The 15,618-nt window shown below is 37.3% G+C and overlaps 1 protein-coding gene and 1 pseudogene across 2 annotated transcripts in view; one reads left to right on the top strand and one right to left on the bottom strand.

Moving 5' to 3' along the window:
• The window catches only part of SBNO2 (strawberry notch homolog 2), a 226,517-nt gene that overhangs the window by 17,517 nt on the left and 193,382 nt on the right, over positions 1 to 15,618 (top strand). The window lies entirely within an intron of this gene.
• Positions 8,243 to 8,619, bottom strand: LOC140499656 (large ribosomal subunit protein eL28 pseudogene; annotated as a pseudogene).

The raw sequence follows: 15,618 nt of genomic DNA, 5'->3' as shown, positions 1-15,618 counted from the left end.
TGTGGCAGAGGGAATTTCTTTAGAATGGCAAAGTCACAATTCTGGGCTCTTGCCCCTTGCCCCCAAATAATTTGAAGACACTGAGCTGGGGAAAGCAGTATCAACTGGGGGTAATCTGGAAGGGCCTCATATCAAGGTGGTCTTGAACTGAGCTCACCTAGGATGAATCTAGGAATCCAGAAGGCAGGTGAGGGAAAGCATTCCAGGTGTGAGGTGGGAGATGGAAATATCTTATATAAATGTCTGATGCTGTTCTCTTTAATAGGAGCTAGATCAGGTGACTTAAAGGCCCTTTTGTTTTCCTGTATTACGTATTCTGTGTTTTAAGATTCCTCTTAGCTTTCACATTTGTACCCTTTGTTCTAAGGATCCTTTAATATTTAGTATACTATGTTCTAAGGGCATTTCCTTTCTGATATTCTGTGATTAATCTTTCTAAAATACCACTTGTGTGATCCATTTAAAGGGATGTTTGTAAGTTGCTTACCATTCTCATGAACTGACCACTTTCTATTTTTGAAGTGAGTACTCTTTGGTGGTTTAGGAACTATATTTAAAAACAAAATGACTGCTTTGTTCAATGAAGTTTTTAAAAAGCTGCTCCATCCCATTGACCTTTGTGTGCTTTTTTCCCCCTCTTTTCTCACTGCCTTGTGTGACAGGAAGTGCAACCAGCCAAGTTAGAGGCAAGTTGGAGAGTCTGACCAACATGCCAATGAGGGAGTGAGTAGATGGGGAGGAAAATGGAGTGAAGAGGAGATAGGGGGGCACTGATTGAAGTCGAAGGAGCTTCACGGACCAGGCTCCCATAGAACAGGTTCAAACCCCTAGAATCCCTGAGTTTGAAGAGACCGCAGGAGCTCTCTTGTCCAGCCTGCACCTGGATAAGTTCCCTCCGTAAGTTTACAGACCAGTCACCCAGCCTCTGGATGGGTGCCTTCCAAGGTGGCCCATTCTACCTTTGGAGAGCTCTAGAATAAGCCCAGATCTGCCTCAGTCAGCCTATTTGGAGCTTCCACCTATTCCAACTAAGCTAATTCTGGCCCTGTGATTGGAGCAGAAGGAGTCTAGACCATTAGCATGTGTCAGCCACTGAACTATTTGAACACCCTACCTTGGTTGCTCTTCCCCAGGCTTAACCATTCCTAGTTCCTGTAACCAATCTTCCAATGAAATGATATGGAGGCTCTTTCACAGCTGGAGGACCCATAGCTCATCATTGTATTTCCTAAAATGTGGCTTCCAGAACCTTACACATATTCTACATGTGTTCTGCCTGGGCCAGAGTATGATGGGGATATCACCTCCCCAGTCCTGGATACTGAGCTTTTCTTCATGTAGCCAAAGATTGCGTGAGCTTTCTTGACTGATCTAACACATTGTTGACTCATGTTGAACTTGTGGTGCACCAGTACTCACAGATCTTTTTCAGATTAACTGCTATCAAGCCAAGCCTCTCTCATATTTATACTTGTGATGTTGAGTCTAAGTGTAAGATTTTACATCCCTTAGATTTAACCCACTGTTCTAGACTGTCCCAATGAACTTGGATCCTGATATTGTCAGCTAGGGTGGCATCCATCCCAGGCTTGTGGCAGCTACACATTTGATAAACTTCCCCCTATACCTTTATAGATAACAAGGCTGAACTGAACTGAAAAGTCAATGATTCATAGATTCATATCTCTTTTCCTTCTCTTTAGCTTTCTTGTCAGCCTCATGTCATTATGAATTTAAGCACAGCTGGTAGGATTTTTGCAGAACCCCTTACCCCTGGGGACAGAGATCAGCTGCTCAAAGCCTTCTCCCAGTTTGATATTAAATCATTAATGATTACTTTTGTGGTTGGTCAGTTACCCCTTTCTCTCTGGGTGTCTGTTCTGTTATCTAGCCCATATCCCCCTATCTTTTCCATAAGAATAGTCTTTGTTAAATCCTTTCTAAAATCCAGGTTGGCTATACCATGTCTCTGGTTTGTCATTTGTTTTGGTATGACGTATTTATTTATTTTTTGCTCTTTTCAGTTCCTTGGTGTAAGGGAACCCCCACCATCAATGCAGAGAGGGAACTATTTTGTAATTTCTTAAAGAGTTGCCCAGGGAGTACAGGGGTTAAGTAACTTGTCCAGGGTCACACAGCCAATAGATGTCTAAGGATGGACTTAACTTTCTTCCTGTCTTCAAGGCCAGCTTTCTCTCTGCAATACCATGGCATGATTTTTTTTTTAACCAGATTTTTTAATTTCATTGTCATAGGGAATTTTTACTAAGGAAACTAGAAAACCCTTTTTTACCAATGTAGATTAGCTCCAGTTGTATAACAGATAATTTTAGAGAGTTTCTTGGGACCCCTAGAGGGTAAATGATGTCCCCCTGCTCACACCCAGTATGTGTCAGGTCTTCCTGACTCCAGTGGCCACTCACTCTCCACTAGGCTTCTCAGGGACCTGGCCTTGATGAGGCTCACTCTTCTTGACTGCTGCTTCTATTTTCAGAGGTCCATCCCTGTAATAATGCTCCCTATGGTTTTGTCAGGATTCATTTCCTGATCCGTAGCTTGCAGACTTCATTATCTAGTTTTTTTTGAGAACTGGGGTGGCAGTTGACTTTTCTGGTAGCATGACACCTTCTCTGTTCTCTGTAATAATTCAGAGATCACTCCTATGAGCTCAGAAATCATATCTGCCAACTCTTTGATTACTGTACTTCATGGACCCAGTCACTCATGAAACTCATGAAAGGGTATCTCTTCTATGAGCTATTGTGGTTCTGTCCTTTCCAGGCTACATCTTACTGTCCTTGGCAGGAAAAACAGAAGCAGAATGAGACATGTAGCTCTTTCGAAACTCTGTTGCCTGTTTAGCACCATTCCATCCATACCATCCCCTTTGCTTCATCAGTTGAGCATGAAACAACAGAAAGCTAAATTTTTCATCCTTCTCATTAGCTTTCTTGCTGGCCTCACGTCATTGTGAGTTTAAGCACTCCTAACATTATTCTTGCAGAGCCACGGTAGGAAGGAGGGAAACAAGCATTTATCTGGTGTTTATGATGTGCCAGGCACTGAGCTAAAGCACTGGCCATACAAGTATGAGAAAGTTCCTGCCCTTAAGGAACTTCTGCTCTAATGGCGGAAGACATCACACAGAAAGAAGCTGAAAAAGCCAAGGATGGGGGAGCAGGAATGTCTTTGAAGTTCAGAAATCTTGTGAAGAGATGGAAGGAGAGTGAAGACTGGACCCCTTCCGCAAAGAGGAGGCCCCAGGTGGAAGAAGGGATACACCTGAGTGACAAGACCAAGGGGACAGTTGGGTGTTCTGGAGTTTGCAGGCCCTAGGTGCTGAGTGACAGGATAAAGCCGTAACTGAGCCATGCTTTGGCCTGGAAGACAGGAGGAGTAGTAACCTACCCATGCTTCCCCCTTCCATTCATGCTTTTAAAAAAACCTAAGTTGTTTGGTGAATTACCTTTGTAACTCTCATTTGCTTTAGGCAACTCCTCTTTCCTTCATCATCAGAACTCTTTTTTTGGTGGGTGTCTTCAGAATTCATTCTTGAGAGTTTCCTGTTGGCTGACTTCCCTGAAGCTTTAGAACCTATAGGATTTTACTTTTCCTTTGTCTGAATCCTTTGAAATCCATTTTCCTCAAATCTAGGATGCAAGGTAGATTATTCCCACCCTTTGTCTTCTCTGTCACAAATTCTAAGATGGAGTGGCTGCAAGCTTCTCATCATTCCTACCCCAGCAGCAAGTACCTCCTTTTTGGTATGAGTCAGATACAGAATATAGACTCCCTTATTGTCTAGAAGGTGGAGGCCTTTTGAAGAGTAAAATTAATCCTTAAAGTAAGTCAGGGCATTTTAGCTGCTTTGCTTCTGAGACACACACACGCACACACAGAGTGTGAGTGTATGAGAAAGCAAACATGAGCACACTGTAATAACCTTCTGTATATTTAAAATCAAGTCAAGTCATCATGTGTTTGTTAAGCACCCACTGTGTGCTAGGCACTTTACTAAATTCTGGGGATACAAAGAAAGGCAAAAACGGTCTCTGCTGTTAAGGAGCCCACAGTCTAACGTGGCAGACAGTGTACAAATAATTATTTACAGACTTCAAAGAACAACCATATGCAAACAAAATCAAAAGTGAATGTTGCAAAATCACAAAGAATGAGTACAGCATCAAAGAAGAGCTATGAGAAAGCATTTCCACCTCCCCCTTTTGTAGAGGTTGCAATTCCATGAGTGTGGTATGTTACACAGAATTCCAGAATTTTAAAATCTACTGACTAGTAATTCTTATTCTTCAAGCCATATGAAGTCAAAAGCTCTTAAAGTCTGGAGAACTGGCTTAAGAGATGAGATGGAGTTCCCATCCTTCCCTACAGATCCTGCCTGCACCTGGAGTTGTGCTGAAGATGTTCTCATGGAGCCCACAGAGGATGAGTTTACATCTGCTGCTTTTTTTCAACTTCAAAAAGCAGTTGTTTGTGGAACATTGACTATGAAGGAATTATAGTGGGGTATTAACTTTTTCTAACACTGTTTCTATTTGAACTCCATTGGAAAAGATGAAGAGGGCAAAATGATGATGGTGGTGGTGGTGGAGGAGATGATTTGCATTTATAGAAGCCTTTATGGTTTGCAAAATGCTTCACACACATGACCTCATAATTTGGTGTACATGCAATAAGAATATCCTCATTTTTTATCAGTGAGGAAATAGATAATCAGAACAATTGTGACTTGTAGTATTAAGGGTCAGAAATGGAATTCAAACCCAGGTTTCAGCTGAATATAAGTATAATGTTTTTTGCACTATATTCTCAAAACAAGCAATGTCAGAGCTAGAAGAGCTCTTCAGTCATAGAACATTGAGTGGAACCTTAATATTCTGATATTTATAGAGAGCATTGAGAATTTGAAAATACATTTCCTTCTTTGAGCCATATGACCACTCTGTGAGGTGAGTACTGTAGGTCTTATCCTAGTTTTACAGATGTGAAAACTGAAGTTTAGAGAGATTTAAGCACAAAGCTAGTAAATGTCAGAAGCAGTATTTGAACCCATCTTCCTGATTCCAAGCCTGGCACTTGATCCACTTTGCCCTGCTGACCTTAAGAGGTACTACTTACTTACTGTTTGTAGAATATTGAATATCAAAGTAGGGAGGAATCTTGGAAATCGTTTGGTCTAGCTCTTTCTTTCCTCACAGATCTAAATTGAAACCCATTGAGGGAAAAAGATGTGTCCAAGGTCATATGTACATTTTGTTCTACAAATAAATTATTAGACTTTCTAGGACAGAACCCACATTTATTTCTATAACTGAATTCTAGAGGGATCCGGTTTGCCAGTGTGTCATTCAGAAACACTTTACAGATATACACAGTTCTCTGAAAGTACTAGATTGAGATTTTAAAGCTCATTGTTATCCTAAATAGCCTTCTTATTATATACTATTGCCAGACTAGTTTTCATTATATAGATCTCTGGTTACATTGCTTTTCTGCTCAAGTGCAGTTATTGGCTCCCCATTTCTCTACAACAAAGTCCAAAATCTTCAGCCTAGCATTTGAGGCACTCTGCATTTTGACCTTTTCCTTCCCTTTTAGCCTTATCTCTCTCTATTGCCTTTCATGCCCCCTGTGTTTCAGCTTGTCCTTCCTGACCACTGTTGGCTCCCTTTCCTCTTTGGGTCCTTGGAGTGCTGGAATACCCTCTCCCTCAGCTCTGTTTTTATATATATATATATATATATATATTTTAAACCCAGCACTTTTATTATTTATTTATATTTAGCATTCATTAAATTTTTTTTTTGAGTTCCTCATTCTTTCCCTTCCTCACTCATTGAGAAGGCAAGAAATGTGATGTCAGATATACATGTGATATCATGTTAAACATATTTCCATATTAGGCATGTTGCAAAAAAAAGCAAGAAAAATGAAGAAAGTAAAAAGAAGATGCTCGAGTCTGTGTCAGACTCTTCAGTTCTGTTTCTGGAGGCAGATAGATAGCATTTTCATCATAAATCCTTTGGAATTGTCTTGGATCACTGTGTTGCTGAGAAGAGCTAAGTCATTCACAGTTCTTTCTTATAGCACAGTAGTAATTCCATCACATCTTATGGCATAGTAGTGTTCCATCACAATCAAAAACCACAGCTTGTTCAGCCATTCCCTAACTGATGGACATCCCCTCAATTTCCAATTCTTTACCACCTCTAAAAGAGCTGCTATAAGTATTTTTGTTCATGTAGGTCCTTTTCCTTATTCATTGATCTCTTTGGGATACAGCCCTAGAAGTGGTATTGCTGGATCAAAGGGTGTGCGCAGATTTGTAGCCTTTTGGGCATAGTTCCAAATTGCTCTCCAGAATGGTTGTATCAGTTCACCAACAGTGCATTAGTGTCCCAGTTTTTCTATTTCCCCTCCAACATTTGTCATTTTCCTTTTCTGTCATATTAGCCAATCTGTTAGGTGTGAGGAGGCACTTCAGAATTGTTTTAATTTGCATTTCTTGAATCAATAGTGATTTGGATAATTTTTATATGACTATAGACAGCTTTGATTTCTTCTTGAAAACTTCCTGTTCATATCTTTTGACCATTTATCAATTGAGAAATGACTCATATTCTTATAATTTTGACTCAGTTCTCTATATATTTGAGATATGAAGCTTTTATTAGAGAAACTTAGTGTAAATTTTTTTCCAGTTTCTTGCTTTTCTTTTATTCTTGGATGCATTGGTTTTGTTTGTATAAAAGCTAATTTAATGTAATCAAAATAAAACAAATCTTCCTTACCCTCAGTTTTTTGCTTTCCTTCTAATCTTGGCTACATTGATTTGTTTTTTATTTTGAAGTAATCAAAATGATCCATTTTACTTCCTGCAGTCCTATCTCTTATTTGGTCATAAATTCTTCCCCTATCTATTGATCTGACTGGTAAAATTTTCCATGCTCCCCTAATTTACCTATGACCTCACCCTTTATGTCTAAATGATGTACCCATTTTGACCCTATCTTAGTATATAATGTATGATATTGGTCCAAACCTAATTTTTCCAAACTGCTTTCCAATTTTCCTAGTAATTCTTGTCAAATGTTGGTTTCTTGTCCCAAAAACTTGGATTTTGGGGTATAATCAAACACTGGATTGCTATGATCATTAACTACTGTGTGTTGTGTACCTATCTGTACCACTGATCCAACACTCTGTTTCTTAGCCAGTATAAGATTTTTTTTAATTTAGTATTTTATTTTACCCCAATTACATGTAAAAACAATTTTCAACATTCATTTTAAAAATTGAGTTCCAGTTTCTTTTCTTCCCTCCCCATCCCCTTCATTTTTAAGGCAAGCAATTTTATATAGGTTAAACATGTGTAGACATGCAAAGCATTTTCATATTAGTCATGTTATAAAAGAAAATATAGACTAAAACAAAACCCCAAGAAAAATTAAGAAAGTTAGGAAAGTATACTTTGATCTGTATTCAAACTCCACTGTTTTTTTCTCTGGGGGTGGATAGCATTGTTCATCGTAAGTCCTTCAGAGTTGTCTTGGATAATGGTATTGCTGATAATAGCTAGGTCATTCATAATTGGTCATTGCCCAGTGTTGCTGTTACTGTATACAATGTACTCCTGGCTCCACTCATTTCACTCTGCAGGTTTTTCTGAAAACATCTAGCTCATTTCTCATAGAACAGTATCATAGAAAGTATTTATAGAAAGTATAATATAGAAAGTATTTCACGACAGCCATATACCACAACCTCTCAATTTCCAATTTTTGGCCAGCAGAAAAGAGCTACAATAAATATTTGGTCATCATTCCAAATTCTCCATAATGGTTGAGTCAGTTCACAACTCCACCAACTCTGCATTAGTATCTCAATTTTCCCACATCCCTTTTAGCATGTCATTTTCCTTTTCTGTCCTATTAACTAGTCTAATAGATGTACAGTAGTATCTTAGAATTGTTTTAATTTACGTTTCTCCAATGAACAGTGGTATAAAATATTTTTAGTATGATTATTGATAGTTTTGATTAATTCATCTGAAACCCTAACTTCATATTTTTAATCATTTATCAATTGGAGAATGACTCTTATTTTTAAAAATTTGGCTTATTATTCATTTGAGAGATGAGGCCTTTATCCGAGAAACTTGCTTTACCATTTTTGTTTTTTGGAGGACAGTCTGACTTTATTAGACAAAGGCAGGCCTGGCACCTTAGGTGCTCTTAGGTGGATGGGTTTGACTTCTTCTTCACCAACACTGGCTTCTGAATCCGAAGAATGGTGCTGGCCTGGCGCAGAGCAGCCATGAGGAGATCTTTCTGGAGTATGGCCCAAGCAGTTTTGTTGATTGTGGTCCTCACATAGGAAGTGGTGGGCTTCCTCTGACCTGCCCTCCACTTTAGCACTACCATGATGCCCTTAATCGGTGGCTGCCTCAGTGACCACTGTTTTCTGGTGGATCATCTCATTGTAGCAGAATGAGTTCCAGGCCTTGAGGTTGTTGAGCTTGGTGCTGTAGGTCTACTTGTTATACTTGTTGAGGAAGCTGGAGCAGTTCTGAAGGATCATCTATTGCAGGTGGGCCAACATGGTGGTGGCGGGGCTGCATTTGCAGAGGCTCCTGGAGACAGAAAGCTTCAACATTTTTTTTCACACTTACGATTGCTAGCTATATTTTCCCCCATCCTATCCCCCCAACCCTGTTTCTTCTATTCTCTCTTTTCACCCTGTCCCTCCTCAAAATCTTTTGCTGCTGACTGCTGAGTCCCCAAATCCATTCTGCTTTCTATGAGCACCCCTTCCTTCTCTTATCTCTTTCCCCTCATCCTTTCTTGTAGGGTAAGATAGATTTCTATACCCAATTGACTGTGTAGGTTTCTTCCTCTTTGAGCCAGTTCTGATGAAAGTAAGGTTTAAGCATTCCTCTCTACCTCCTCCATCTTTCTGTGCACTGTAAAAACTCTTTCATGCCTCTTTTATGTGAGATAATTTATCCCATTCTACTTCTCCCTTTCCCTTTCTTCCAGTGCATTCCCTTTTCACTCCTTAATTTTAATTTTTTAGATATCTCATCATATTCAACTTATACCTGTGCCCTCTGTCTTTCTATATACTCCTTCTAACTTCCCTAATAATGATAGGATTCTTATGAGTTATAAGTACCGTCTTCCCATGTAGGAATATAAACAGTTTAACCTTATTAAGTACCTTATGATTTCCCTTTTCTACTTAACTTTTTATGCTTCTCCTGAATCTTGTATTTGGAAGTCATATTTTCTATTCAGCTCTGATCTTTTTCGTCAAGAATTCTTGAAAGCCCTATATTTTGTTGAATGTCCATTCTTTTCCTTGAAGAATTATATTCAGTTTTGGTGGGTCGGTGATTCTTGGTTGTAATCCTAGCTTCTTTTGGTTGTAATCCTAGCTTCTTTGCCCTCCAGAATATCATATTACAAGTCCTTTGGTCCTTTAATAGAGAAGCTTGAGTTATCCTGTTGTGGCTGCATGATACTTGAACTGTTTCTTTCTGGCTACTCACAGTATTTTCTCCTTTATAGGAGCTCTGGAATTTGGCTATAATATTCCTGGGAGTTTTCATTTTGGGATCTCTTTCAGGAGGTGATCAGTGGATTTCTTCAATTTCTATTTTACTCTCTGCTTCTAGAATATCAGCAGTTTTACTGGATAATTTCTTGAAACACGATGTCTGGGCTATTTTTTGGATTGTGACTTTTAGGAAGTCTAGTAGTTTTAAAATTAAAATTTAAAATGATCTCTCTTGGATCTATTTTCTAGGTCTGTCGTTATTTCACATTGCTTTCTGTTTCTTTTTTCTTTTTTTGCTTTGTTTATTTGTTTCTTGAGTCTCATAGAGTCATTAGTTTCCACTTGCTCAATTCTAATTTTTCAGGAATTATTTTCTTCAGTGAGGTTTTTGTACTTCCTTTTCCCATTTGACCAGTTCCATTTTTTAAGGAATTCCGTTCTTCTGTGAATTTTTGTATATGTTTATCCATTTGGCTAATTCTGCTTTTCAATGCATTCTTCTCATTGGATTTTTGAAACTCTTTTACCAAGTGTTGACTATTTTTAAAAATTAATTTGTTTTTAGGTTCCAACATTCACTTCCATGAGATTTTTCATTCTAAATTTTCTCGACTTCTTCCTCTTCCCCTCCCCAGGATGGGATGCAGTTTGATGTAGGCTCTACATATACATTAATTTTAAACATATTTTCACATTAGTCATGTTGTAAAGAAGAATTAGAACCAATGGGAGGAACCACAAGAAAGAAGAAACAAAACAAAGAAAGAGCAAATAGTATGCTCTGATCTGCATTGACACTCCCTAGTTGTTTTTCTGTATGTGGATATCATTTTACATCATGAGTCTTTTGGAGTTGTCTTAGATCCTTGCATTGCTGAGAAAAGCTAAGTCTATCAGAGTTAGTCATTGCACAAAGTTACTATTACTGTGTACAATGTTCTCCTGGTTCTTATTGGTTTATATAAGTCTTTCCAGGTTTTTCTGAGGTCTACCTGTTCATCATTTATAGCACAATCGTATTCCATTATATTCATATACCACAACTTGTTCAGCTATCCCCCAGCTGATGGGCATCTCCTCAATTTCCAATTCTTGTCCTCCACAAAAAGAGCTGCTATAAATATTTTTTGTACATATGGATCCTTTTCTCATTTTTATGATCTTTGGAATACAGACCTAGAAGTGGTGTATTGCTGGGACAAAGGGTATGCACATTTTTATAGCCCTTTGAGCATAGTTCCAGATTGCTCTCCAGAATTGTTGGAATAGTTCACAATTCCACCAACAATGCATTAGTGTTCCAATTTTCCTGCATCTTCTCCAACATTTATCATTTTCCTGTTTTGTCATCTTAGCCAATCTGATAGGTGTGATGTGGTATCTCAGAGTTGCATTTGATTTGCAGCTTTTTGGTCCATGTCTTTTCTCACCAGTGAACTTCCCAAAGACAGAGATGACTTCTTGCACTTATCTAATTTCTTGTAACATCTTGTGTGTAGTTTGGGCAGTAAACTTGAAAGAACAGATTCTAAATCATGAGTCATTTAGAACATTTTTTGATATGACTATAGATAGCTTTAATGTCTTAGTCTGAAAACTGCCTATTTATATTCTTTGACCATTTATCGATTAGGGAACATTGGCTCTTTTTTCATTCTTGCATCCTTCTAATTTCTCTTCCCAATTTTTCCTCTACTTCTCTTACTTGATTTTTAAAATGCTTTTTGAGCTCTTCCATGACCAGTTCATATTTTTCTTTGAAGATTTGGATGTAGGAATTTTGACTTTACTGTCTTCTTCTAAATATGTGTTTTGATCTTCCTTGTCACCATAATGACTTTCTATAGTCAGAATTTTTTTTCCATTATTTGCTCATCTTTCCAGTCTGCTTCTTGGCTTTTAACTTTTTAAAAAGTGGGGCTCTGCTTTATGCTGGTGTAGCCTGTGCTTGACTGTGCTCAACTCTCACCCTGGTATGACATACCTTTCCTGCTGACCTTCTAAGTTGTCTTGGGCTGGAAAATGGTTTCATCTTGTCCTTTTGTGGGTTCTGCTGCTCCAGAATTTATTTTAGGGCATTATTTAAAGGTCTTTGAAGAGGTTTTGGGAAGAGCTCAGGTGAATACATGCCTCCTCTTCACCATCTTGCCTCTGCCCCTGAGATAATCCAGATTGTTTTATGATTACCACTTTGTAATATAGTTTGAAATCTGGTTCTGCTAGACCACTTTCCCTCACATTTTTGTTTCCATTGGTTCCCTTGATATTCTTGGCCTTTTGTTCTTCCAGATGAATTTTGTTACATCTTTTCTAGCTCTATTAAATACATTTTAAAAAATATATTGAATAGAGTATGGCATTGAATAAGTAAATTAAGTATGATTGTCAAAAATCATTTTTGTTGTATTGGCTTGGCCTATCCATGAGCAATAAATGTTTTTATTTGTGTGAAAAGTGTTTTGTCATTATATTCATGTAGTTCCTGGGTTTGTGTTGGCAGGTTGACAGCCAAGTATTTATATTGTCTGCAGTTATTTTAAGTGGAATTTTTCTGTCATTGCTGAATTTTGTTGGTAATATATAGAAATGCTGGTGGTTTATGTGGATTTATTTTATATCCTTGCTAAAACTGTTTATTGTTTTAGTTTATTTTTTCAGTTGATTTTCCAGGAATCTCTAAGTATACCTTCGTATCATCTGCAAAGTGTGATAGTTTTGTGTTTTTCTTGCCTCTTCTAATTCGTTCAGGCTCTTTTCTCTTATTGCTATAGCTAGCATTTCTAGTATGATATTGAATAATAGTGGTGATAATGGGCATCTTTTCTTCACTCCTGGTTGTACTGGGAAGGCTTCTAGCATATCCCTATTATATGCTTGCTGGTTGTTTTAGGTAGATACTACTTTTCATTTTATGAAAAGTTCAGTTTATTCCTTTGCTTTCTAGTGTTATGAATAAGAATGCATATTGTATTTTGTCAAAAGCCTTTTCTGCATATATTGAGATAATCATAGGATTTTTTGCTGTTTTTGTTATTGATCTGATCATTTATGCTGATAGTTTTCCTAATATTGAACCAGCCCTGCATTCCTGATATAAATCCTGGTTGTAGTGAATCTTTGTGATTTATTGCTGTTACCTCTTTATTGGCATTTTATTTAAAATTTTTGCATTAATATTCATTATGGAAATTGGTCCGTAGTTTTCCTTCTCTGTTTTGGCTCTTCCTGGATTAGGTATCAGCACCATATATATGTCATAAAATTAATTAATCAAATCAATCAATGAATTGTCTAATCCAGCGAATTAATCCAGTTAATTAATTCCAATTTTTCATGTTTCCATGGCCCTTTGTTGAGTATGATTTTAATTACATTATGATCTGAAAAGGATGCATTTATTATTTCTGCTTTTCTGTATTCGTTTGTGAGGTTTTAGTGACCTAATACATGCTCAGTTTTTGTGAAGGTGGCATAGGCAGCTGAGAAAAAAGTATACTCCTTTCTATTTCCATTCAGATTTCTCCAAATGTCTATCATATCTAACTTTTCTAAAATTCTATTCATTCCCTTAATTTCTTCCTTGTTTGTTTTATGGTTAGATTTATCTAGTTCTGATAGGAGAAAGTTGATATCTCCCATTGGTATAGTTTTATTATTTCCTCAAGTAACTCATTTAACTTTTTAAGAATTTAGATGCTTTGTCATTCTATGTTTAATGTTGACGTTACTTCATTGTTTATGGTACCTTTTCTTAGCAAAATGTAATTTGCCTGATTATCTCTTTTAATAAGATTTATTTGTGATTTGCTTTGTCTAAGATGATTGCTACCCCTACCTCTTTTACCTCAGATGAAGCATAATACATTCTGCTCTAGCCCCTGATTTTTGCTCTCTGTGTGTCTCTCTATTTCAGGTGTGCTTTTTGTAAATGATGTATTGTTGGACTCAGCTTTTCACTCCATTTTGCTATTCACTTCCATTTTGTGGTTGAGTTTATCCCATTCATTGTTGTTCAGTTGTTTGAGTTATGTCTGATTCTTTGTGATTACAATTGGGGTTTCCTTGGAAAAGGTGCTGGAGTGGTTTGCCATTTCCTTCTCTATATCATTTTACAGATGAGGAAACTGAGAGACACAGTTAAGTAACTTGTCCAGGGTCATACAGCTAGTATCAGGTCTTCCTGACTCTTGATACTCCATCTACTGCACCACCTACTTACCGCACAGTTATGACTACTAACTGTATATTTCCATCCATCCTTTTTCCTTTCCTGTTTATCCTTCTCTCTCTCTCTCTGTTTCTCTCTGTCTCTCTGTCTCTCTCTCTCTCTTTCTGTCTCTCTGTCCTGTCCCTCCTCAAAAGTTTCTTTTGCTTTTGATCACTGCTTTCCTTAATCTGCCTTCTCTTCTATCAATCCTCTCCACCACCCCCTTTATCCTTTTCTTCTCCTGTTTCCCTGTTGGGTAAGATAGACTTCTATATCCAGTTGAAAGTGTATGTTATTCCTTCTTTGAACCAATTCCAATTCCAGTGAGATTCAAGCATAGTTTCTCCCACCTCTCCCATTTTGCCCTCCTCTGCAAAATCTTTTCCTTGCATGCCTCTTTTATTTGATATTTTCCCCCATTCTTCCTCTTCCTTTCCCCTTATCCCAATGCATTCCCTTTTCTCTTTCCTTGATTTTTTTTTTAGTTCATCCCATTGTAATCAACTCATACCTATGTCCTCTGTTTATGTATATTTCTTTTAACTGCCGTGATAACAATAACAGTTTTTAGGAGTTATAAATATCATCTTCCCATATAGGAATATAAACCATTTATTGAATCCCTTACAATTTGTCTTTCATATTTACCTTTTTTATACTTCTCTTGAGTCTTATGCATGAATGTCAAATTTTTTATTCATGTCTGGTCTTTTCGTCAGGAATGCTTGAAATACTTCTTATTTCAATAAATGTCAATTTTTTCTCCTGAAGAATGATATTCAGTTTTGCTAGATAGGTTATTCTTGATTGTAATTCTAGCTCCCTTTCCTTCTGGAATATCATATTCCAAACCCTCTACTCCTTTAACGTGGAAGCTGCTAAATTTTGTATGATCCTGACTGTGGTTCCGTGATATTTGAATTGTTTCTTTCTGGCTGCTTGCAGTATTTTCTCCTTGAGTTGGGAGCTATAGAATATGACTGTAATATTCCTAGGAGTTATCATTTTGGGATCTCTTTCAGGAGGTGATCAGTAAATTTTTTTTCAATTTCTATTTTACCCTCTAGTTTTCCTTGATAATTTTTTGAAATATGATGTCTAGACTCTTTCTTTGATCATTGCTTTCAGGTAGTCCAATAATGCTTAAATTGACTCTCCTTGATCTATTTTCCAGGTCTGTTGTTTTCCTTTGAGATATTTCACATTTTCTTCTATTGTTTTCATTTTTTTTACTTTGTTTTATTGTTTCTTGATGTCTTGTGGAGTCATTAGCTTCCAGTTGCCCAGTTCTGATGTTTAAGGAATTGTTTTCTTCAGTCAGCTTTTGTACCTCTTTTCTCCCCCATTCGGGCAGTTCTGCTTTTTAAGGTGTTCTCTTCATTGGATTTTTGTGCCTCTTTTACCTTTTGGTCAATTCTGGTTTTTAAGGTGTTCTTCATTATTTTTTGTGCTTCTTTCCTGAGCTATTTACTATCTTTTCATAATTTTCTTGCACTACTCATTTCCTCCCTAATTTTCCCTCTACTTCTCTTATTTGATTTTTAAAATCCTCCTTTGAGTTCTTCCAGGAATTCTTGTTTGGTTTGTTTCCAATTCTTGTCTTCTTTTTTTCCTTTGAGGCTTTTTGGTTGCAGCTGTTTTAACATAATTGTTTTTTTCCCTGAGTTTTTGTCTTGCTTTTCCTTGTCACCATAGTAGTTTTTTATGGTCAGGCTTTTTTTTTTTGTTGTTATTGCTCATGTTCCTAGCCTGTTTCTTGATTTTTTAACTTTATGTTAGAGTTAGACTGTGATCTCAGGGTGGGAGGGTATTGTCCCAAGCTTCAGATTTTTTGT

Source organism: Notamacropus eugenii, chromosome 4 (assembly GCF_028372415.1).
Source record: "Notamacropus eugenii isolate mMacEug1 chromosome 4, mMacEug1.pri_v2, whole genome shotgun sequence".
Classification (NCBI taxonomy): Eukaryota; Metazoa; Chordata; class Mammalia; order Diprotodontia; family Macropodidae; genus Notamacropus; species Notamacropus eugenii.
This window is presented reverse-complemented; position numbering and strand designations above follow the sequence as displayed.